This window comes from Narcine bancroftii, chromosome 2 (genome assembly GCF_036971445.1).
Source record: "Narcine bancroftii isolate sNarBan1 chromosome 2, sNarBan1.hap1, whole genome shotgun sequence".
Classification (NCBI taxonomy): Eukaryota; Metazoa; Chordata; class Chondrichthyes; order Torpediniformes; family Narcinidae; genus Narcine; species Narcine bancroftii.
The window spans coordinates 71,906,473-71,930,833 of record NC_091470.1 but is presented as its reverse complement, the minus strand read 5'-3'; the positions used below and the strand labels follow the sequence as shown (position 1 = coordinate 71,930,833).

Sequence of the window (24,361 nt, the reverse complement as noted above, 5' to 3'; positions counted from 1 at the left end):
GTGTATCATGTGGAACAACTCATTTAATTCTAACTATTCTTGTGCCTGGGCTCAGGAGAATTTACACCAAAAATGAAATTCTCCACATTGTAAAGCTGGCAGACTCACTCAGTTTTCACAGGCTGGAGGTGAATAGACTGGTGGGATCTGCTGTGTAAAGCGATCAGTCGACCATTCACATAATCTTCAATCTATATTGTGCAAAGGCAACTGCTGCGAATTGTAAATCTGCCAAGTGTTCTTTTGAAAATCAAAAATCTATGCATGGTCTATATGTCAATATCAGTGGGATGCTGTCTGCTTCAAAAGTTCTGTTGCAAAGAAGACATCATAGATACAAGGGTGTTCTGCTTAATAACAAACGTGAAATGCTAAAAACTATTGTCTTCACTTGTCACATGGCACTGATTTTGGATCTCAAAATTCCCATAGATTCCAGTGCAGTGCAACTCCCCATGTTAGCTGTGCTCTCTGCATTAAAATAAAGAACAGTATTTCCCATTTATAAATAAGACCACTTGACAATATTGGGCTATTTAGTCATAAATATGGCTTCAGACTTATTGAGAAATGAAAATGGATTCATCATATTTCAAAGCTGAAGCCTTCACACCTTGTTATCTTGATAGAGAAATGTTTGATAACAGCTTTTGTATTTGGATCCAAAGAATGAATTTTACCCAGAGTGGAACAAGCTTGGAGTTTGCCTGACTGTGTCATCCAGTTGACAGGAGCATGGTGTGCAGCTGCTGTTGGGAGGGTAATGAGAGAAAATATGTCTGAAGTTGATTCATATTTTATATTTGCCATGTGTATTTTTTGATGTACCTGCATCACACTGTTGTGAATTGGAGAGGGTGCCAGGGAGACTTACCAAGATATTGATGCAGATGGACTGTCTCAGGTCCCTGGAGGGACTGTACACGTAGGGTGTGTTGTCCTTGTACGGTGACATCTACAGGTAGGGACCTGGCAGAGGGACAGAGAATTGTGTGGGGCATAGACAGAGGAAAATATTGAGAAATTGTTTCCTTGGAAGATACCTGCAATCAGAGGATAGGAGATTTGGAGGGGATTTGAAGTCTAAATATTTTATAGCTAGAGAATGGTTGAAATTAGAATTCACTGCCTGAGCACGTGATGGAAGTAGACACCCTGATAATACCAATAAAGATTTGAGATAAGCACTTAAAAAGCTATAGGTCAATTGTTGAAAAATTGAATTATCATGAATGAGGCACAAAATCACTATGGACGGAAGGGCTTGTTTCTATGCAATATAGCTCTGTATCTTGAAATGTTTTGGATCTGTAACTCTTCAATTGAGCTAAATGTTTTATATCAAATGACATCTCCCTTGCTTGTTATTTAATGAAGAACCTAGGTTGGGAGTGAGGCCCACCTTATGAGCTGGAAATGAGAGCATGCGACTCTCCCTGGCTATAACTGGTTGCAATAGATATACATCTGGCAAAGATGTCAAGGAAGCCAAGGCAAAGCTAAGGACTAATATATCTAGAAAAAATCTTCCCACTTTTAACTAATCCAAAAAACCTGAGTGGTAAATAATTGTCAAGAATTTACTAAAATGCAGGTTTTTTCTTGGGGAAAGGCACTAAATGAGTCCATATTTATGTTAGCAATAAGCAGGGGTACTGCTGGAGTTTGCCAGAGTGCCACTCTGGCAGCTCTGTATTTAAAAAAAAATACAAAAACATAAGCAAGGAATTTATACTGTAGTGGGGATTAAAAGGGGAAGCAGCAGCCATATAAAATCCAGCAGGGATTTTACTGAAGTGAGTTTTGGGGTGGGAATGGGGAGTGTTATGGGAAATTGCATGCATGAGTCGTGTGCACATGCACTCCGTTTATCAGTTTGATACATGAAGTTACTTCTACGAGAGTTTGGCATCATCTTCAAATGAATTACAGCTCCCCTGACTCTCAAGTGATCAGTAGTGGTATTTCCAAATGGGACAAAATGGCCACATGGATGAAAAACTCCTGACAATGGGATCCAAAGGATTACTAAAAAAAGACTTTGGAGGTGAAAATTTGGTGAAAAAGGAACATTAGGAGATAAAAGCACGTGCTCGGCAGCAGGACAAAGAAAAGAGAGAAGCTCAAGAGGAAAACAACACAAAAGTGAGTAAGAGAAACAGTAAAGTGAAAGAGAGAAAGTGAGACGCCAAACTCGGGTTGGGAAAGTCAGGGGCGGGTCAGCCGGGGCAACTTGGGCCGGGATTTGTGGAAGTGTTGAATCAACAGCGCTTTATGTTCTTACAAAATAAGGCTGAAGTGGCACAGGAGAGTAAACAAAGTCCCATGGTGCAAAGGAACAGTTCATTTCCTTCATCTCATGGTGTGGAAATTCATCTGTGAAGTGGGAATCAGCAAGGTGGACTTGTCAATGGAAGGTAGAGAAACCATTCTGAATGCATTGATATATAATGGGAAATTTCAGATTGTAGTGATAGAGCTACCACCAGGACGAGTCGGAGATGGAGTGTGTAGCATCTGGAGAATGTTGCATCTTGGGAATTCTGTTGCATCTTGGGTAGATTCAAGATGGATGCCTCCACATGAGGTCTGGCCTGTGTGTGATCTGTCCTTCGTGCTGTTTGTTTAGTTAATAAATTTAATTGTTTTAAAAAGAACCCAAGTTTCTTTATGGTGATAAAAGAAACATCACAGAGATGGCTATGATAGCTGCAAAGGAAGGCACTGTGGGTAGGATGGATGGGCAAATGAAGCTGAATAGAGCAAAAGCAACCTGCTACAAAAACTCTAGAACCTCAAGAGGCAGTCAAAAGGGGAAGTATGGAGAAACGCCCTGAACAATAAAATTGTCTCCATTAATTATATGCAGTTTCTTACCAGTTTTATAAGCAATTTGCAGCATTGTACGTTCACGACAACATCCTTGAAAAGTTCTCAAGCTTCAGATCAAAGTATGTATAAATTCCTGCTAAATGAAATGTATGTCCTCGATAAAGGCTACTGACCTGTTGAAATATCACCTAATTATGGTGAAACTGCAATTTCATCTCTCTGTAAAAGGTTTAAACTTTCTTTCTGTGTAATAAATGCCTTCAGAGATTATGTGGAGGATCGTAGATACTGCATCACCCAAGATTTATGTCCATTACTGAGCTGTTCACAAGTTATTCCTATTAGTACTGCTGAGTGTGAGAGGGGATTCAGTCACATGAACTTGATAATAACAACATGCTCATAAATTATGCATCAGCGCTTAATCCTGAGACCTATGCCACATCATGGCTGTGGTACCACAGATCTGCTGATGACAGCAGGACCAGAGTTGCTTCAGATCCTTGAAATCATATTACATTGAGCATTGTCATGCTGAGCGCTGGCAGACTTCAAGTCTGTGTGTGCTGCCCCCCCATCCCCGTTCAGGTTACTGACACATGACTAAAACACCAGATCCATCTCCAAAAGAGTCTTCAGGCTTGCAGAAGGCATGATAGTAGTTGGCCTCAACAACAACAACAATAATGTCTCACAATGCAAAAATCTCATGAAATGGTGCAAGAGTAACAGCCTGAAAAGACAAAGGAGATGATAGTGGACTTTAACAAGACCAGGGGCGATCATCCCCTACAACACATTATTAGCTTGGTAGTGGAGAGAGTAGAGAGTCTTCTGAAGAAGCGCCTGCATTTTCTGAGAAGATTGAGGAGGGAAAAGCTATTGGGCACCATCCTGTCAACGTTCTACAGGAGCTCTATCCTGATTGGCTGCATCAGTGTGTTCTGGATACTGTAGAGCAAGGTGGGGGGGGGGGGGGGGGGGCAAACATTTTGGAAAGATTTACAGCCAAAATATATGGAGTCTGGTAGTTTTCAACCAGTCACACTGCAAAAAAAACACCTGCGTTTTAGACCAGAAAACTCTTCTGCCATCAAAAATTCATTTTCCATCAACACTACTGAACAGTTTAATTTTTGATATTACATAGCTTATTGATGAACTTAAATATTATAGGAGGCATTTTTGTATCTGCTGCACTTCCACTCAATTTAGATGAATAAATAAAATTCTTGAAAACTCTCTTTCAAAAAGCAGTGCAAAATCACAGTGCTTAATAAAAATCTGGATGCAAAGTAAGAACAAGGAGAAAAAATATGAAAGGGATAATGCAGTCTCCAACATTCCTCCATAACTCTCAGTGATTACAGTTCATTGCTCAAGTGTCCACCTTAATGATGATGCAATATGTAAATCTGTGGGTAGGCTATTAAAGTTAACAGATTCAAACAAGCACACTTCCCCTTGACTTCTATGAAAGAGTATTCATTTTCCCACCGTGTCTGAAATTTTTGGCACTTCCATGCTATTTTTTTCATGTTTTCAGTTCCCCCATGTATAATCAACGGAGGTAAACTTATTTTAGTATTGCAACAGTCAGTCAAGTATTTGTTCAAAATGGCATCTAGTGTTGAAACTAAGAAGTGCATTGTACATTCAGTGTAAGTGATTGTTAGAGATTGTGTTCTAACAGGCCATAGTCCATTTTATTTTTAAAATTCACGCTGGGCCACTTAAAAATGGGCAAGGTGCCATAGTTGGCCCAGTGGCCATAATTTGGCCATCCTGGTGTAAAGTATTGAATGAAAGGTCAATCTACAGGACCATAAGAGCAGCAGAGAAGATTACTGAGGTCTTGTTGGGTGGTAATTATATAATCATATGATACTGAATTTGAAATGGAAAAAGAAAATTAGAAGGAAATGGAGGGATTAAGTGTGTAAACAAAGCAAATATCAATATTTGAAAGGCTTCTAGAATGTTGCACGATACAGACTGATCATGATGAACAAGTATTACAGCCTCAGTGAGCTCCACAGCAGAAGCATGAAATAGAAAACAAACCATAGTGATAGGCATGTAAATGAACAGTTTCCCCATTAGTTTAAATTGATACTTCAGTTTCGTTGAGAAAAATATTTTTATTGCTCATTTCACTGAAAGATGCTGGCAGACAGCTTTTATATTTGAAGTTTTAAATAGGGAAATGCAAACATCATTTCTGTATTGTATCAAGGGATCTTAAAGACAAGCTCATCTGTTTTGTCCTGGTTGTGGACCTTGACAATGAGAGAACTTCTTGGATTGATATTAATCGGTTTCTTGAGTGCACCTGAACAAGCATGCAAGGCCTCTGATTGCAATCTCATTCAAAAGATAACATTCTTAGAAATGTTACATTCTCTAAATAGTGAGATACAGAGCTAGATTTTGTACTGTTCTTAGAGTGAGGCTTAAACCTAAAACTTCTGACTGAAAGTAAGTATGCTCCCATTTGACTAAGATGAAAGCTTAATTTCCTAACTCGGTAAAGAAATAATTTTTAAGATATGTTCTTATACGATAGATGTGAGTAACTCCATGTCCATCTTGAGAACTATTGGTAACACCACGGTTGAACTCCCGGCTGACTCCTGTACAGTTACATTTTATTTAAGCACGTGAATAGATTTGGCACCAATCTCACTTCAAGAATTGCCAGTGCAAGAATTAAGGGAGTGGGGAAGTGCAAATGGATCTGGGTGTACTTGTTCACCGGTCACTGCAGGTTCAGAAAGCTGTGAAGAAGGCAAATGGAATGTTGGCTTTCATAAAGAGGGGATTGGAGTATAGGAACAGAGACACCCTTCTGCAGTTATACAGGGCCCTGGTGAGACCCCACCTGGAGTATTGCGTCCAGTTCTGGTCTCCAAACTTGAGGAAGGACATACTAGCTATGGAGGGTGTGCAGCGCAGATTTACAAGGTTAGTTCCAGGGATGGCAGGGTTGTCATATGCAGCAAGGCTAGAAAAACTGGACTTGTATCCATTGGAGTTTAGAAGGATGAGGGGGGACATGATTGAGGTATATAAAATAATCAGGGGGATAGACAAGGTGAAGTCTGATTACTTGTTCCCAATGATGGGGGAGACGAGGACTAGAGGGCATAGTTTAAGAATACAGGGTAGGCCCTTTAGGACGGAGATGAGAAAGCATTTTTTTACCCAGAGAAGTGTGAATCTGTGGAATGCTCTGCCACAAAGGGTGGTAGAGGCGGATTCGCTGACTATGTTCAAAAGAAAGTTAGATAAGACTCTTGTGGGTAACGGAATTAAGGGTTATGGGGATAAGGCTGGAAAGGGGTACTGATGGTAATGATCAGCCATGATCTAAAATGGCAGTGCTGGCCCGACGGGCCAAATGGCCTACTCCAGCTCCTATTGTCTATTGTCTATTGTCTAAAAGCTCAAATTAATGTCATTGAAAGATTTGGATTAACTCTTAAATGAAATGTTGAAGCCATGATATATCTTTAATTCATCGACTAACAAACATTCAATCTCTTTTAAACACCAGGTTAATCTATTCCTATTTTGGTCAAAGCAAAGTAGTCAGAAAATAGCTTAGACCAAGTATTTCTAAGTAATGAGGATAATTAACACACCACTGTTCATTGGATATTAAATATCATATTTTCTGCTCTTCAATTCCTCATAAAAATAGAAAACTGATATTTTTTTGTTAATATAAATGTATCTCTGCAACAAAGAGACAATTCTGGAGGAGACTAGAGACCAAGATAAATACACACCAGCTATGGCAGTGAGTGCAGGCCATTTACATCGTACAAAGTGAGGACGAATACCATGGATGGCTGTGATGCTTCATTACCCAATGAGCTGAACACCTTTGATGGAAGGGAAAGCCAACAGTGCCCTCAAGAATGCCTGAAAAGGCTGAGGACCTTGTGATATCTGTCTCTGAGGCCGATATCAGAACATCATTCAAGAGGGTGAATTCTCGCAAGCTATCAGGTCCTGATGATGTACCTGGCAAGGTACTGAAAATAGGTGCCAACCAACTAACCAGTGTGTTCACGACATTTTTAATCTTTCACTGCTGTAGTCAGAGGTTCCCACCTGCTTCAAAAGGGCATCAGTCCTCCTGGTGCCCAAAAGGAGCAGAGTGAGCTGCCTCAATGACTAACATCTACTGTAATGAAATGCTTTGAGAGGTTGATCATGGCCAGAATTAACATGTACCTAAGCAAAGGATTGGACCCACTGCATAATCACTCTACAGCAGATGCAATATCACTGGCTCTCCACTCAGCTCTAGAACGCCTTGAAAACAGCAACTCACGGCTGCTCTTCATCGACTACAGCTCAGCCTTCAACATCATTATTCCCTCAGTGCTGGTTAACAAGCTCCAAACCATGGGCCTCTGCACCCCTTTCTGCAACTGGATCCTTGACTTCCTCATCAGAAGTCTACAGTCAGTACAAATGGAAAGCAATGTCTCTTCCTCATTGATGATCAACACAGGTTCACCTCAAGGATGCAGGCTTAGCCCACTGCTCTACTCGCTTTACGCCCATAACTGTGTGGTCAAGCATAATTCCAATGCTATCTACAAATTTGTTGATGACACCACAGTTATCAGCAAAATTATAATCGGCAATGAGAAAGCATACAGGAGGGAGCGAGATCAGCTCATTGATTGTTGTCACCACAACAACCTTGTACTCAACATAAGCAAAACCAAAGAGATGATTGTGGACTTCAGGAGGAAGGCAGGAGAACAAAAACCAGTCCTCAGTGGGCTCAGTTGCAGAGAGGGTCAAGAACTTCAAATTCCTGGGTGTCAACATCTCCGATGATCTGTCCTGTCACCTCCATGTCAATGCAATCATAAAGAAGACTCGCCAGTGGGTATGGATAATCCTCTGGATAACAATGCATCCCTGGGTATAGCCTGCTAATCAGAGAGTATATTGTGATATGTTAACCTACCTCTGAATAGTCATTAGTCGTCCACCTCATTCTTCTCCCCAGTTCTCGTTAAAGATTTGAGTCAATAAGTCAGAGTGGGGGAAGAGAGGAAGGTTTGCAGTTTTTTGCAGGGAAATGTTTGCATTTCCCTATTTAAAACAAGTGACTGTTCTTCAAATATAAAAGCTGATGAGTTTGAGAATATTTGGTATGTCACCAAGATTCTCAACAACATCTACAGGTTTAGTGTAGAGAGCATATTGGCTGCTTGTATCATTGTCTTGTTCAAATGTGCCATTGATCAGGACAGGAAAAAACCTTCAGAGGGTTATTAACTCGGCCTGTGACATCACGGGCACCAGACTTCACACCTTTGAGGACATCTACCTGAGGTGGTGTCTTAAGAAAGCTGCTTCTATCCTCAAAGACCCCCACCACCCTTTTCACTCTGCTACCATCAGGAAAAAGGTACAGGAGCCTGAGGACGAGCACCCAGCGGCACAAGGACAGCTTCTTCCCCGCTGCCGTCAGATTCCTGAATGATCAACGAGCCAAAGACACAGCTATACTTTGATCTGGCCTCTCTTTATTTTAAATTTATTTTAAACGTGGTTTTTATATAAATGTTTGCACTGTGACGCTGCCACAAATTAAATGACTTGCATGACAATAAATTCTGATTTTTAACTACTTTTATTTGTGGCCTTGACTTATGCTCAGTGGCTCCAGATGCAACAAAAGCAGCACTTGTGTTAATTTAAGGCAGTGGTTTGCAAACTTTTGCTTTCCACTTTCTTACCACTCTAAGTAATCCCTGAGCCATAGGTGCTCTGTGATTAGTACGAGATGACTTAAGGTAATATGTGAGTGGAAAGCAAAAGTTTGCAAACCACAGATATAAAGCCTCATGTGTGCCAGAGTCTGAGGTTCACAAAGCAGGATGTGGAAACAGAATGGACATCAAACAGCTTGGGACACTTCAGGGAGACTAACTATAGACATGTCCAGAAAGAGAAGTGCAAAGGTTGGGGAAAGTGCAACCAAGCAGGGAATACAAAGTGCAAAGTTTATATTTTCATGTTTGAGCACAGAAAAAGGGGAGTAAAGAAATGGGTACTGGACTGATAAATATTAGCTTATAGTGAACTGTACCAACATTGTGGTGGAAGTAATTCTCAGAGCAGAAGTCAGTCCTTTATAACTGAGTACAACTAGTAAGTGAAGCATTCCAGTGTTAGGGAAGGTTCCTCATAGGGTTGTAAGGGAGGATTGATGGAGATGGCCAATATGTTAAATATGATTGAAAATAAAAACTGCAGATGCTGGAATATAATGCAGAGCTGAAAGATACAGTAGTTCTCAGCCTTTTTCTTTCCACTCACATCCCACTTGAAGTAATCCCTATGCCATTGGTGCTCTGTGATTAGTGAGGGATTGCTTCAGGTGGGATGTGAGTGGAAAGGGAGGGTTGAGAATCACTGCTCTAGACCCAATTGTTACTGAAATATTTTGTTTGGGAAAAAATGTCATTGGCCCATTTCCTTTGGAGTTATGAAACCGTCACATAATGAGTCAATTAGGTACAAATAAAACAGTGGTTTTTCAAACTTTCTTCTTTCCACCTGAAGCAATCCCTTACTAATCACAGAGCACCTATGGCATAGGGAATACTTCAAGTGGTATGTGAGTGGAAAGAAAAAGGTTGAGAATCACTGTGCTAGAAGAACAGCAGACTTCAATAAGGATTTTATCTGAAGGCTATACTTGGCAATTGGAGTCAGTTGATCAGGAAGTTGGATTTGAAAAGCTCAGATTAGCAGGAAGCTGATTGGGCAATATAGATCAAGTGATCAAGGAAATATGTGACAGTGTGGCATTAATTCACTTCAACTCAGCAGTCTAGAGAGATGGTTCTATTGACTGAAGTTCTACACAGGTCATACAGCAATGAGCAAGAAATTTACAACATTTTTTTTCTACAAACAGTCAAATTGTGTTTGCAAAATTAAGCTAGTTAAAGATTTGAGTCCATAAGTCAGAGTGGGGGAAGAGAGGAAGGTTTGCAGTTTTCAAAGCAGAACTGGGGAGAAGAATGAGGTGGACAACTAATGACTATTCAGAGGTAGGTTAACATATCACAATATGCTCTCTGATTAGCAGGCTATACCCAGGGATGCATTGTTATCCAGAGGATTATCCAAAAGATTGGACTGGAAATTTGTCAAAATTTCCATCTGCTTGCCCCTGGAGGATCACCTGACCAGGCAGTCATTTCCCATGTCAAGCAAAGTTAATCCACCCACAGGTGAGCTCATACCTGATGAGTGGCTCTCTAGAATGCTTTACCTCATTTGTGTGTGCCTGAGTCACCCACCCCTCTCCTTCTCTTTCTCCCCACCCCAAGCCCCAGCTGCAGTATAAATACCACTAAATGGAGCAGCTTTTTATGCCCTGAGAATGAACTCTAGCTCCATTCCAGGTTGCAAGCCAGGAAGACACTGGAGAGTCATTTGTAAGGTATATTGCAGTGCATACCTAGAAAAGACTGTACCTTATTCATTGTTATAAGTGTAATTACATTCTGTAGATAATTAGAATACTGTGCCTCCGAGTTAACGATGGGTAGTGGATACTGTTTGTTTCGACTTTGCGTTTAACCATGGGAACTGCAAGTAGCATCAAGCTGTGCATTTTGCCATGGAAACTGAGATTAGTAGTGATCTGTCAGGGGTAGTGAGTATCAGTTGTTTAGCCACATCCAATGCACATGAAATATATGCAGTTTCTCTGTGTGTGTGATCCCTGTTGTGACCCCCCCCCCCCACCAACACACACAACTCCCCTGGTGTAAATAAATATCCTTGTTTGTAGTTAAACTGTGTTCAGGCTTGTCACTTCTTGAACCCCCTGAGTGTTTTCACCTCATCACGTGTATACCGGGACAGGCACCCAGATCTTTGGAGTCGATGCCGATCTGCGTTGACATAAAGTATTAATAATCCCTCCATATCCACCACCTACAGATGCTCCTTGAATGACTGGAATGCTCCAGCAGTTTGTTTTATTCCACTACATTGCCAGAATCTGGAGCTTCTTGCATCTCCAAGTGATAAGGAGTATGAATACAAGGTATTTAAAAGAAACCAGATGAGAGAGGGAAATGATGGGAAAACCATTTACCTGAAGCTGAAGGATTGAACGCTCGTTCTAGAGGGCTATAAAGTGTCAAGAATGAAAATTTATTCAACCAGTTTACATTGGGGGTCACTTGAGGAGTGGGCGAGACTCCTTCCCTCCCCCCCCCCCCCCACCCGAACACACAGGTTGGAAAGAGAGTGGTATTGAGAATTAAAGTGGCTTATTTCAGGAAGCACAGACTATCTTGTAGATTGAGCACAGGTGCTACCTGAAGTATTATCCAATCTGTGTCTTGACTTCAGTATAGAAAAAAGCACAACTCCAATAGTATACATTAAATTATTGTACATGAAGGATAATAAATGTAAAATAAAATATTACAAGTTACAGAAGAGGAATTAAAAATGTGGCATTTCAATAGCACAGACAGATCTTTTTGTGGTGCCAGAGTTGTTTATGGTTCATTTAACAAGTGGAGGTTCAAGAGTCTGATCATTGCAAGGGGAGGGGGAAACTGCTTAATCATAGAAATGTTGGACATTAGGTTTCAGTACCTCTTACTTGAAAGTAGATGTGTGGACTCAGAAACATGAAGATACTGAGCCTCTCCACCTTTCCCATCACTGTGGACAGGTGCGTGGTTACTCTGGCTCCCTTTCCTATAATCTAATTAATGTGGATGGTGAGAGAAAGATTATTATTGGCATCACCCAACCAGGTCCTGTATTCTAACTCTTCATTTTCCATTAATCAGCCAATCATCTCATTGATGGAGTGACAGATTGCATTGCATTCAACTTGGGAGTGCAGTTGTGAGTGTAAAAGGAACAGAGCTGTGGAGTAAATGCACAGCCTTGAGGTGGCCTTGTGTTAATAGTGAGGAGGAGGAGGCGGGGTAATGTTGCCAATCTGCAGTGATTGGAGTCTGCAGATGAGGAAGCCAAGGATTCCGTTGCAAAAGGACAAACAGAGTCGTGGATCTTTTAGTTTGATCAGAAGATTTGCTGATGTGATAATAATGTCGATTACTGCACAACATTCAATGAAAAAAAGCCTGACATTGGTATACTTGTGGTCCAGGAGATCTAATACAGAGTGGAAGGCCAGCAAGATGGCAAAGGCCACTGACCTGTTGTGATGTGCTAAATATCCTCAGACTTCATACAAGTGTGACAGCAATTGATTTGCTGCATAGTCAATGTCTTGAAGCATTTCATTACACTGGGTGTAAATGCACTGGCTGATGGTCATCTTATTGTACTATACTGTAATATGGTACAATTAAAGATGTTGGTCTTAGAGTTGGGGAGGGGGATTGACAAGGTTTATAGGTAATACCACTGCTACCACATGAAACCTATTCCACATGTGTCAGGACCAGTGGTTCGGTTTCTAGTTGATGTTATAATGTCATTCCCCAGTCGCATGAGCCTGGAGCTGCAAGCTTGCACCCTTACCACTGACCATTGTGGGGAAAATGTAGCTACCTATTGTAGATCCATTTGTGCCACTTTGCTGGTAAATGCCGTCCTGATTCCTAAGTGAAGATTTAGTATACTGGCACAATCATGCTTTTGGCTCGTCCAACTGTCAATCCTGTCAGGTATTTGAATATTTCTGAATGTAAAAGTCTCTGATAATGTTTTAAAAGTAAAATCAAAAACAAATATGCTTAGAAGTAATTAAAAACAATTACCGGTGCTTGTCTAGATAATACAAAGATGTAAATTAATTAATGCCTTCACTTTTCCTTTGGAGAAAATGGATGGATTTGCTGTTTCTGCTCCAGTTCTGATCTGGAAAATCCCTGTGTGAATACTGGGGAATGGTTCAAGCTCCTACATTGAATTCCATGAAGAGTCCTGTCAAAGTACTGTTTGCAAAACCACAATGAGCTTTGGATTTCTGCATTCATGTGAGAATCTTGAATGTAGTCAAGCCTCCTTTATTTATTATTCATGCCATATTCATACAGTGAAGATGGGATAGCATTTGTCCAGGACCAGAGAGCATATTTACATAGATGTTAGAATAGAACTTGAGCATATTGAAATATTAAAATATCAAAACGTATACAGTAAAAATCTATCCTACACTATCTACATTTCATGGTGGCTTGGGGGGAAAAACTGTTGACGTAACAACCTGAGTGCTTTGGTACCTCCTACCAGATGGCAGAAGAGTTTTTGAGAAGGGTGCATGGAGTCCTTTGCAATGTTTATTGCCTTTTGCCTGTATCGAGTGTTGTTGATGTCTTTCGTGGTAGGAAGAGCACCCCAATGATATTTTCCGCCGACTTCACTATCTTCTGCAGGGTCTTGCAGTCTGAGGAGGTACAGTTTCCAAACCAGCTGGTGATGCATTTGCACAGGATGCTCTCAATACATCTTCTGTAGAATGTCGTGAAGATGGAGGGAAGTGGAGGTGCTCCTGGGCTTTTTTGGCTATGGAGCTGGTGTTAAGGGACCAGGTGAGATTTTCCACCAGGTGCACTCCAAGGAACTTGATTCTCTTGACTACCTCAGCGGTGGAGCCATCAATGGGCAGCAGAACAGGCTCTCCTGAAGTCGACAACCATCTCTTGTTTTATTAACGTTCAGATAGAGGTTGTTGCTCTGCACCAGCCCGTTAGCCACTGCACCTCATCTCTGTACACTGACTCCCCATTCTTATTGATAAGGCCCGCCTCGGTCATGTCATCAGTGAACTTGATTGTGGTTTGAGCTGTGTTTAGCTGTTCAGTCATGGGTCAGCAGAATGAGCATCAATGGACTAAGCACGCAACCCTGTGTGGCCTCTGTTCAGTGTGATAGTCTTGGAAGTCCTGTTACCGATCTGGACTGCTTCCGACAGGAAGTCAAGAATCCAATTAAAGAGGGAGGTTTTAGACCCAGCAGGCTCACTTCATTATGAGGTACTGAAGTATGATTGTGTTGAATGCGAAAATGAAGTCAATAAACAGGTGTTGAACATATGAGTCTTTATTTTCCAGGTGGGTGAGGGCTAGATGGATGTATCATCCATAGAGTGGTTGGATCTGTATATGCACTATAGGGGGTCCAGTGACGGGCAACAGGAGCTTGGTGTGCTCCATGATGAGCTTCTCGAAGCTCTTCATGTTGATGTAGGGATGCTGATGTGGACGAATGCTAAGAGTTTGATGCAGATCTGCTGGCCTTCTCAGAAATTTCCAGTCAGTTTGGCATTAAAAAAAAATTTAGACATACAGTATTGTAACAGGCCAATTTGGCCCAATGAGTCATATAATGAAGAATGAATGCATGGTTGAAGGTCAGCTTGCACAAAGTGCCAAACTTCTTCAGAGATCTGTAGGTAGGTATATGAATCCCAATGTACTCTGTGTTCCTGATCTAAGGTTACAAGTCATCTTCCTTTTTCTTTGCAATTTTCAGCCTTCTACCTTGCTCTAGGTAGAGCCACCACCAAATAATCTACAGCAAAGTTAATTAATGTTTGCATCACACTATCATAATTCTTGTATGACTTCTGTGTAACTGGAAGGATGTGGAAATAATCCCCAAGAAAGCAACGAGCTGTAGCCACTATTCTTATTTCCTTTAAGTGACCCTTTATTGGAATCCATGGTTAAAAAAAATCATCAAAATTGTTTTAAATAAACTTTGTATGTTGATTCATGTCGCTTTTTTTGTGAGGGTTAATGTCAAGTGTTGACAAGATCCTCTTCAGGATGCAAACTGTTTTACCACAGTTACATGCTATGAGTTGCTATACTCAATTTCTACCACTACATTTTTGCAAAGGTTTATAAAAAGACCAGAAAGAAAAAGCTTGCTTGAATAATTATGTTCAACTATTAAATGACCATTTATGATGTACAGTATTTTGACAAGTTTCTGGAGCTGTTGTTAAATGGTGAATATACTTGGTCAATAGGTTAGTCTGTACGAAGGGGCTTAGTGCTTGAATAGTTCCCTCATTTATGGATTATAACCCCAAAGGGGTTGCTCTGTGTTCCAGACAGTAGGGATTTAGGTTTCTGTTTGCCAAGACTTTTTCTGAAGATCTATTCAAGCTGCTCGCTTGAGGGAAAAATGGGATTGGTTCCTTCTTTCGTATTTAGCAGCCAAGAAAGCAAGGAACCACAAATGTGGGACTGCTACAAAAAAAAGCTGTGGTTGATTTTCATGCAACCCTCCCTATCAGGTGAATGTGGCAAACTGAAGCAGACTGCAACCTAATCAACTTTTGAAACTGAGGGCCTTTCACTTTGATAGGTACCATTAAAATAAAGTCTGCCTAGACACTGGATTCACAGTACTGGGGAGATTTTTTTTTCATCCACTTGAGTCAAGAATGTCTGATTGGAGGGGCTGGTGAGGGGCGTAGGATTTGACGTGACGTTCTTCAAAAATATTTAAGATTTTTGTTCTATCTAACATAATGTTTAGTGTACCTTTTTAAGAATTATTGGTTGTTCACTTTATACTCAGTTCATTTCCAAGGGTGCTGTGCATTTCCTTTTTTTTTTCGATCTCTGAGGCTGAGTGGGGAGTAATATGATTCAGGAGGTTGCAAGTTTGATCTCTGGAGAAAGCTGAACACAAAGGTCTCAGCAACAACAGTGGTTCATTGAAGTATGATCTGTGGCACCACTTTTCTGCTGAAGTATTAAACGGTGGTCTTCTCTGGTGGACAAGGAGGATCCCAAGCCCCTTTTTCAAATATAATCTGACTCCTGGTGTCCTACCCAAATTTATCTTCACTCATATCCATGTCACGAGTAATGAGACATGTTTGCTTTCCTTGTTGCAATCAGACATATTTTACTCACACCCCCCTCACCCCCATGGGAATTGGTAGATGCCAGATAAATGAATTTATAGTTTCTTGAGATTGTGCATTACATGATAACTAATGGTGAGCCCACCTCACTGACAAAAGGCAAAGGAGGAAAAACCCAACACCCAACCCCAACCAACCAATTTTCCCCTGCAACCGTGCCTGCCTGTCCCGCATCGGACTTGTCAGCCACAAACGAGCCTGCAGCTGACGTGGACTTTTTACCCCCTCCATAAATCTTCGTCCGCGAAGCCAAGCCAAAGAAGAATGGTGAGGCACTCCAAATTTTAAACTTGTATTTTTTTACCTATTCATTTTCCTCTAGTTGTTCTTCTGGCTGATTTCATAACAGGGTTTATTTTTACTGTCTATTATACTTACTGTTGAATGGGATTATATAATTGACAAAACAGAGGCATTTATCTTATTTCTTTGACTGTTCCCCAAGCAAGTTCCCTCTCACCAGCAGTAATAGAGCAGAGATTGCAAACACTGCAGGTTCCTGCTTAAAAAAACAGGATAATATCAATTACTTGAATTTTCAAAATTGCTGTGCATTCAGTTTCTCTTTTGCACATATTGGGTGAATATCTGAACATTAAAAAGAAATTAAACTCTCACTTAGCATCAAATTGGAAGGAGTGAACTTGCAGCTGATTTTTTTTTTGCATCACTTCAGGCTCTTGGGTATTGTCAATATCGTGGATGGGTGCCATGTGAGAAATACAATCTTAAAGCCCAAGATGGCTGCAGTTCTAATTTCTCAAGATTTTTTCCCCTATAATTAAAGAAATCTGCCTTTGACAATGGTCCAGACAGCTGAAAGGGGAAAAATCTCCACGTGTACATGAAGAATGATATGTGGTCTAATGCGGAGCCAAAGTTGAATTTAACCAGAAAACACAACAAAGCTATTTTCATATAATTGCCAGAATATGGATCAAATGTTTTTCTCTTCAGTTGACTAAGTTTATCACTACTTACTCTGGGAGCCATGAAGCTCTCCTCATCTCCTAGATTCATGCTGCAAATAGGAAATGCATCTGGAGCAAAAAAAATCCTTCTTTAAGCGAAGATTAAATTTTTTTAGTCCTCACAGTGTTATTTGGGAGTAATCAAAACAAGTAGAATACCGAAGATGTGAAGTAGTGCAAGAGGACAGCAGGGTATAAGGGAAGGTGGTAAGGAAGGAGATGAATGATAGGGAATGAACTGCATTTGAGTCAAAACGTCGTAGTTCTGGTGAGCTAAAAATCTTTGTGCTGCTTCATCTGGCCATCTTTCGTTGACCTTTTAGCTTCTGTTTTAAACAGGATTTATGGAAATAATTTACTGATGTAATTTCACACACTCAATTGAACTGTTGCTTGGACAGAAATATCTGCAAGCGTCTGATTGTGTTTGATTTCTTGAACCCGTTATTGAATAAACAGCATGTTCACCAACAAATCAGAATGGAATCGTTGAGTTTTGACGAGTTCATTGGATAACTAATTAAGTGATTAACTTTCCTCAAGGAGAATAAACTCTTAATAAAATAACTTTTTATGTGCTCCAAATAATTTAAATGAACCTGATGTCAATTTAAATATTCCAAAGTTGCATTAAATGAATGTAATCTAGGAAATGTCTTGCAGAACCTCTACCCTGATGTAGATGTCAGTGACATCTATTTTTATGTAATTAGTAAAGGCAACCAAGACTATCCTGGTACAAATCTGGGCATCCTTCCAAATTTGCACTTAATTGGCTACATAAATTGCATCTCAACTAAGGTCAAGACGGGAACGGTTGAAAACTTAGTGTAAGGAAGAAATTCTTTTCTAAGGAAAGACTGCTAGTATAGAAGGCGCTACTTTTGGAACTCGCATCAATTGTAAAATTTGCCTGGTTTGTTCAATTGAACCCATGAGTCCGATATATTTTTATTAGGGAATATGCAACCGTTGATTGATTTAGAATTAAATAATTACCAGATCTCTTTTATTTACTTAGCGCTGGCAGTGGCCAAGAAATGTATAGCGATTACTTGGAAGAATAGAAATGTATTGTCTTTAGATAGGTGGTATTCAGAGATTAAGTTTTGTTTGGTTATGGAAAGAATATCTTTTTCTATACAAGATAAGATGTCTTTTTATGAGTTAAAGAGGACCCCATTTATTGATTATATACAATTTAAATAAGTTTGAATTAATCATTTTTTTCTTTAAAAAAACTTTTTTTATTATATATTTTTTCTATATATATGTTTTCTTTTTTTTCTTTTTTTCTTTTTTTCTTTTTTTTTAGTTTTTTATTATTAGTTGTTTTTTTTCATTTGTTCTTTTTGTTTTTGTTTTTTCATATATATATTCTTATAATAAAATATTTTTGGATTAATAATTAATACTTAATTAATTTTTTTTGTTTTTTTTATATATATCGATTTTTTTAAAAGATATATATTTTTTATTTTTTTTATTACACTAATAGTATTAATTCTTCACTCTTTATCGTGGGGGTGGGGAGGGGGGGTTTAGGGGTTAAAAATAGGTTTTTTTTAAGTCTTAGTTTTCAGTTGTTAGGGGGAGATACCGAGATTGGTATTGTATTAACTATGTTACTTTGTACTTGTATTACTTTATTTTGTATTTTTTCTGTACGTGAATTACTTACTTTCTTCATAAGTTAAAATTAATAAATAAAGTTTTGAAAAAAAAAAGAACCCATGAGTGATCTGTAATCTTGTCCTTTATCCCTGAAATATAACAGTTTCTCCTGAAAAATTTTTGACTCCTGGGCACTGATTTTTTTTGTATATTGTACGTCATGGGGAAGCTTGTTTTTTTTTGCTGTTTAAGTGAATTTGGGCAGTTTAGTCTGAATAACAAAAGCACCACAAAATTTCAACTTGTCGTCAAGGAAAATGAATCCAATTTCTTTCATTTCAGTCAATAATGTGTTAGACAATCAAATGACTTCATAGACACCAAAGATTAAACCCAACAATTTCTATGGAGATTTATTTAGATTTTTTGTTTTACTTTGGAGGTAATGGAGCACAAGTGATTCATCACTGCAATGTGCTGCAGATTTTTCCCTTCTCAGTTACTGACTGACCTGTCATGTATTTAGATGACCTGTCATCCATTCTTTCCATTGCAGATGCATATACAAATCATTGAGTTTGATCATAGCTCTCCAATAAAACAGTATCAGCCTTCAAGGTTCTTTTTTATCTTTTTTTAAATATTTTTAGTGATTTTCAGTCGTAATTATGGGATGTGCTATAGAAAAATAGACAAAGAAAAGCACTGCTAAAATATTCATACATATGAATTCCCAAAGCACAGCCATAATAATAAAAAATAGACATAATAAATTTAAATTTTTCAAATCCCTGACCCTCAACAAGGTTGAAAGTTGCTGAAACAAGGTAGCTCACTCTGAAGTGGGGCAACTCCAGGCCAAAATTCTATATTAACACAATCTAGAGTTTAGTCCATGAATGGGCCCCATAACATTTGGGATCTAATGCTTAAATCATTAATTGCGTATCTAATTTTTTTTCCAAATTTAAACAGGACATGATGTCCCTTGGCCATTGTGTAGGAATAAGTGGAGTATTACCTTTCCACAATCAAAAGAGCACATCTGGCCAACAACGAAGTAAAGGATAAAATGCAACATTTAATTGGAGTTAGTTAAACATCATCTTCTCCAAGAGTTCCAATCCAAGCAACCAAGGGATTTGGTTGTAATTTTCAATTGAGAATCACTGATGATGTTTGAAAAACTTCTCTCCAATATTTTTCTAAACTGAAGTACATCCAGAACAGATGAATTAAAGAAGCGTCATCTTTTATGTATTTGTCACAATGAGGATATATATATCTCCGTAAAACACCTTTTTTGCATTTGTCACAACGAGGATATATATCTTAGTTTAAAAAAAAAAGAGATAACTTGACTTTGGACGTGTAGGCCCTATGTACCACTTTGAATTGAAGCAGACCATGGTGAGAGCACAGTTGATCAGGTTGAAAATAGAGTCCCAAACCTCATTGGACAGTGAAAGGTTCAAATCCTGTTCCCAGGCATTCTTTCTTTGGATGAAAAGGACCAGTCAACTTGTCATAAAGAACAGATATTAACCCTTTACTGAAAGATTGTCATCCAAAAATGTATCCAGGAGTACTTGGAAAATTGGGGTTTTCCCTAAACTTTTTATGATGATTCTTTGTAATTGTAATTCCATGATAAGTAAATTGATCTTTAACAATCTTAAAAGGAAAATTAGAATATGTTAGGAGGTGAATACAAAATATCCAATAAATAACATATATTAAAATAAGAATAACAACTTTTAATAAAATCAGTCTGATCTTCCAAAATAATTGACGGTAAAATATTCTCCAGCTATAAGTCAAAACTTTAGCTAAGATCTTCAAATCAACATTCAATAAAGAAATTGGCCTGTAGGAGGAACATTCTTAGTGGAGAACGCACCTGAAAAAGCCTTATGATAAGCTTTAAATGTCCCAAACAATCAAACACGAAATTGTTGAAAAGGAATTAGTGTTAAAGAAAAAAGTTATCTGCTCCTCCATAAATTTCAAAAATGCATTATCTGAAAGTAGAGATAAAATGCCAGTGTCTCTTTGTAGGAGAGAGATCTGGAAAATTCATAGACAAAATGACAGGAACTTGGTCAGAAATCACTATCCTCTGATCGAGTCATGATCGAGTCAATGAAATTGATTGATTATCTATTTAAAAATTGATCAATCCGTGACTAAGTATGATGAACAGGAGAATAAAGAATACTCTCTCCTATTGTGGCTTAAAAAAGCCAAACATCTAAGATAGCAAAGTTTGATTTTGTTTTTTTTTTAAAGAATGAATTACAGAAGCAGATTTGCACAAAGTAGCAAGTTAAGAAGGTCTATCCAACAATTGCAGTCTCCCCAACAATTGCAGTCTCCCCAACAATTGCAGTCTCCCCAACAATTGCAGTCTCCCCAACAATTGCAGTCTCCCCAACAATTGCAGTCTCCCCAACAATTGCAGTCTCCCCAACAATTGCAGTCTCCCCAACAATTGCAGTCTCCCCAACAATTGCAGTCTCCCCAACAATTGCAGTCTCCCCAACAATTGCAGTCTCCCCAACAATTGCAGTCTCCCCAACAATTGCAGTCTCCCCAACAATTGCAGTCTCCCCAACAATTGCAGTCTCCCCAACAATTGCAGTCTCCCCAACAATTGCAGTCTCCCCAACAATTGCAGTCTCCCCAACAATTGCAGTCTCCCCAACAATTGCAGTCTCCCCAACAATTGCAGTCTCCCCAACAATTGCAGTCTCCCCAACAATTGCAGTCTCCCCAACAAAGTATTGACCATTTTTTAATCTGATGTAACATTATGATGCACAAAAGGGAAGTTTTGGACAATTAAAATAGAGGACCCCTAGCTTTAGCATTGAAGGAGGAATAAAGGAGTTGCCCTCTCCATTTTGATATGACAAGAATTATCACAGCTACGAATATGGGTTTCTTGTAAGATCTCAGATCTCAATTGTTTAACATGTGCAAAGACTTTCCTTTGCTTAGTTGGGTTGTATAAACCTTTTACATTCCAAGTAAGAACTTTGATAAGATTATTGATGGTTTTTATGTTATGAAGAAAACCAAGCATGAATTATCACAAAACTCCAGGTGGCCACCTTGAAGATGTGAAGTAACACAATTTATACAGAACTTGAAGCCATAACAATCTTGTAAACCTTATGCCTTAAACCAAAATACCCACCCTCCTTCCCAGACTACCAAAATTGGAAGGTTGCTGTTTGAAACTGCAAGGAGCTCATAAGCATTTTAATCCAAAAATTCTTCTGCTGTAAATTCTAATTATAGTTCCCTTTTTCAAAAAGTTATCATTAATGTTTCCAAACAATATAAACCTGTATTTAAAGCTGCAACCAAAGTGAAAAACAAAGAATTTTCATTAAAGATTCACACTTGGGTGTCTAATGGATGTGCATGAATGTTGTATTCATTCATCCATTACCATGATTGGCTGTAGAATAAAATATGCACTTAATGCATTGATGTCTCAAGTGTTTCCAACAATAAGTATTTAAAATAATAAAGTTCCATTAATGATAACAGAGCAATGAATGTATAAATCTCCATCTACTCCCATTTAGATTCACAGGCTCAGTAGAAAAAATAGCTGAAACTCATTCATGCTAACTTTAAAGTTTCCCACTCATAACTTGGACTATATGCATACATATCACTATAAATGTAAGCCTTATTTCCCATGATCATCTAATAGCCTGAGTGCATAAGCATGTACAATATTTCTTGCACAATTAATGTGATTAAGGTAGTGAATACAAATCATTATTACATTATTATTAAGATAAAATTAGTATTCAACTTAGTAGTCTCATCCAAGAAAAAGTAGTAAAATTAATAGCAAGAGAAATAAACTTGCATAACTATAAACCAAACGAGTACATTACCCCTTCCGATTAACAAAAGAGAGAGAGCAGCTGAACTTCACCCAGTCAAGAAACTAAAAGACTTCAGACACCAAATAACAGTTCATCCAAGACTTCCAAGAATCTTTATACTGTTATCGAATTCAAAAACTTCTTGTGACCTTCGAAGGATGTGATTCAGAGTTGTGCTAGGTATAACAAACCAGGCTTGAAACCTTTCTTGTACAGTTCAGCCATGACTTCTTTATATTCTATACAGACTCATCACTTAAGGACAAAGATCGGCTACAAATCTGATCTGTTATTCATGATATTAAAGAGTTCCTTTCCAAAAGGTTTCACGAATTACAAGATCTTTTTGGTAGCAATGAAACCACAGAATAACCTAATATGGGTGGCGTCCAGGAGCTATGAGCTCTGTTGAGGTCAGGCCTTTCCGAAAGCATCGCTGAAAAGAAGTTGGTCAGTTGGCCAGCTTCTGTATTTTCAGCCAAGCCCAAAATTTGTAAATTCTGTCTTCTGCTTTTGCTCTCTAAATTGATACCTTTTGAAGTTAATTTAAGGTTGTTAGACAATCCCAAGCAGAGTTCCTCTAATTTGTCCAGTCATTGACTGTTCCCAAGTCTTGCTCCACAAATCCCAAACGTACATCAATTTCCGATAGCGACTCCAAAACGTCTTCAATTGTAGATTAGACTTCATGTTGACTTTCTTTTACCCTTTCAGTTATATTGACTATTTTTGGTACATATGCTAATGCAAACTATTGAGTTTGAACTTAAATTTACGTTGATCTTGGCTTTGAATCAAGAATTGTAGAACCGTCCAGCACAGAAATGGCTCTTTGGCCCACCTTGTGTAAACAAATCATAGTACTTCTTGATCCTAATTTCACTTGGCCGCAATAGATCCAGAGCAATCTTTTCCTTTCTTATCTACATATACTTCCAAACATCTAGTAAATTTGTATCTGCCTCAGTTACTTCTTCAGGCATTTCATTCCATATAGCCAGCATTCTCTTTGTAGAAAAACCTATCTGTCAGATCTCTTTTAAATTCCTCACTTAACTCTGTACACTGGGATAAAGGTTTGACAATCGATCCCATCTAAGCCCTATATAACTTTATAAATTTCTGTAAGGACACCCCTTGGCTTCCTATGCTCCAGTGAAAATAAACCTAGAATATTTAATTTCTCAATATAACAACTGCCTTGCTTTCCAGACAACATCCTGGCAAATCTCTTCTGTATAGTCTCTATTTCTACCACATTCTTCCAGTAGTATGCACATATAACTGCAACATGACGTCCCAACTCTTGTACTCAATGCCTCTGCCCTATTGAAGGGTTACGTTTCTCTTTGAGAAGGCTCCCCTCGTATTAATTTCACATATTCCCATTTACAGAAAAAAAACACCCTGTAGATTTTGGAATCATGAGCAATGAGGAACTGCATCCATGGGTAGAAATGGTAAGTTAATGTTTTGGGTCAGGAGCCTTTATCAAGAGATAATATCAAAGTGAGTAAGAACCTAAGACATGATAGGATATTGGACAGAAGGTAGGAGAGTTAGACTGACAGGTGGATGAAAAGAGCATTTGGAAGTGGGGAGGGGGCAGTTAGAAAGGAAAGTAAGAATAGGAGTAGGGAAAGAAGAGATGAAAACAGTGAAACCAGATGGAGGTAGGGTTACCTTAAATTAGAAAACTGTTGGATTTCAGGCTGCCCAGGAGGAATATGGTGTGTTGTTCTTCGAGTTTATTTATGTTTGTTTATGTCAGGCTCCATAACTCTTCATGTGAGAAGAAAGGATTCTGTTTCACTGATAAATGGCTGAGGCAATTTTTGACAGGCTTGTAACGAATAGCTCAAAGCCAAGTGGGTCAACAACTAGTCTGGAAAAGCAACCGAAAAACATAAGAGATAAAGTACAGCTGTGCTGCTTCCTTTGTTGTCACTTAAGTGATGACAGGAAATGTCTGCAAATTTTCAGCATTTGCTTATTCATTTGGGTGGAAAAAAAATTAACAAAACACAAGTTTGTAATAGTGAGTCAGAGCCTTGCAAATCATTTTGTAATGTTTGTCAGAGCAAATGCACTTTTTTACTTTA

The 24,361-nt window shown here is 38.8% G+C and overlaps 1 long non-coding RNA gene across 1 annotated transcript; it reads right to left on the bottom strand.

Moving 5' to 3' along the window:
- Positions 1 to 18,738: 18,738 nt before the first annotated feature.
- Positions 18,739 to 24,144, bottom strand: LOC138752376 (uncharacterized). Its single transcript, XR_011350572.1, has 2 exons — positions 23,943 to 24,144; positions 18,739 to 19,029 (listed from the first exon to the last, which is right to left on the bottom strand). It is a non-coding gene; the product is annotated as an uncharacterized lncRNA (long non-coding RNA).
- Between the last annotated feature and the right edge of the window lie 217 nt (positions 24,145 to 24,361).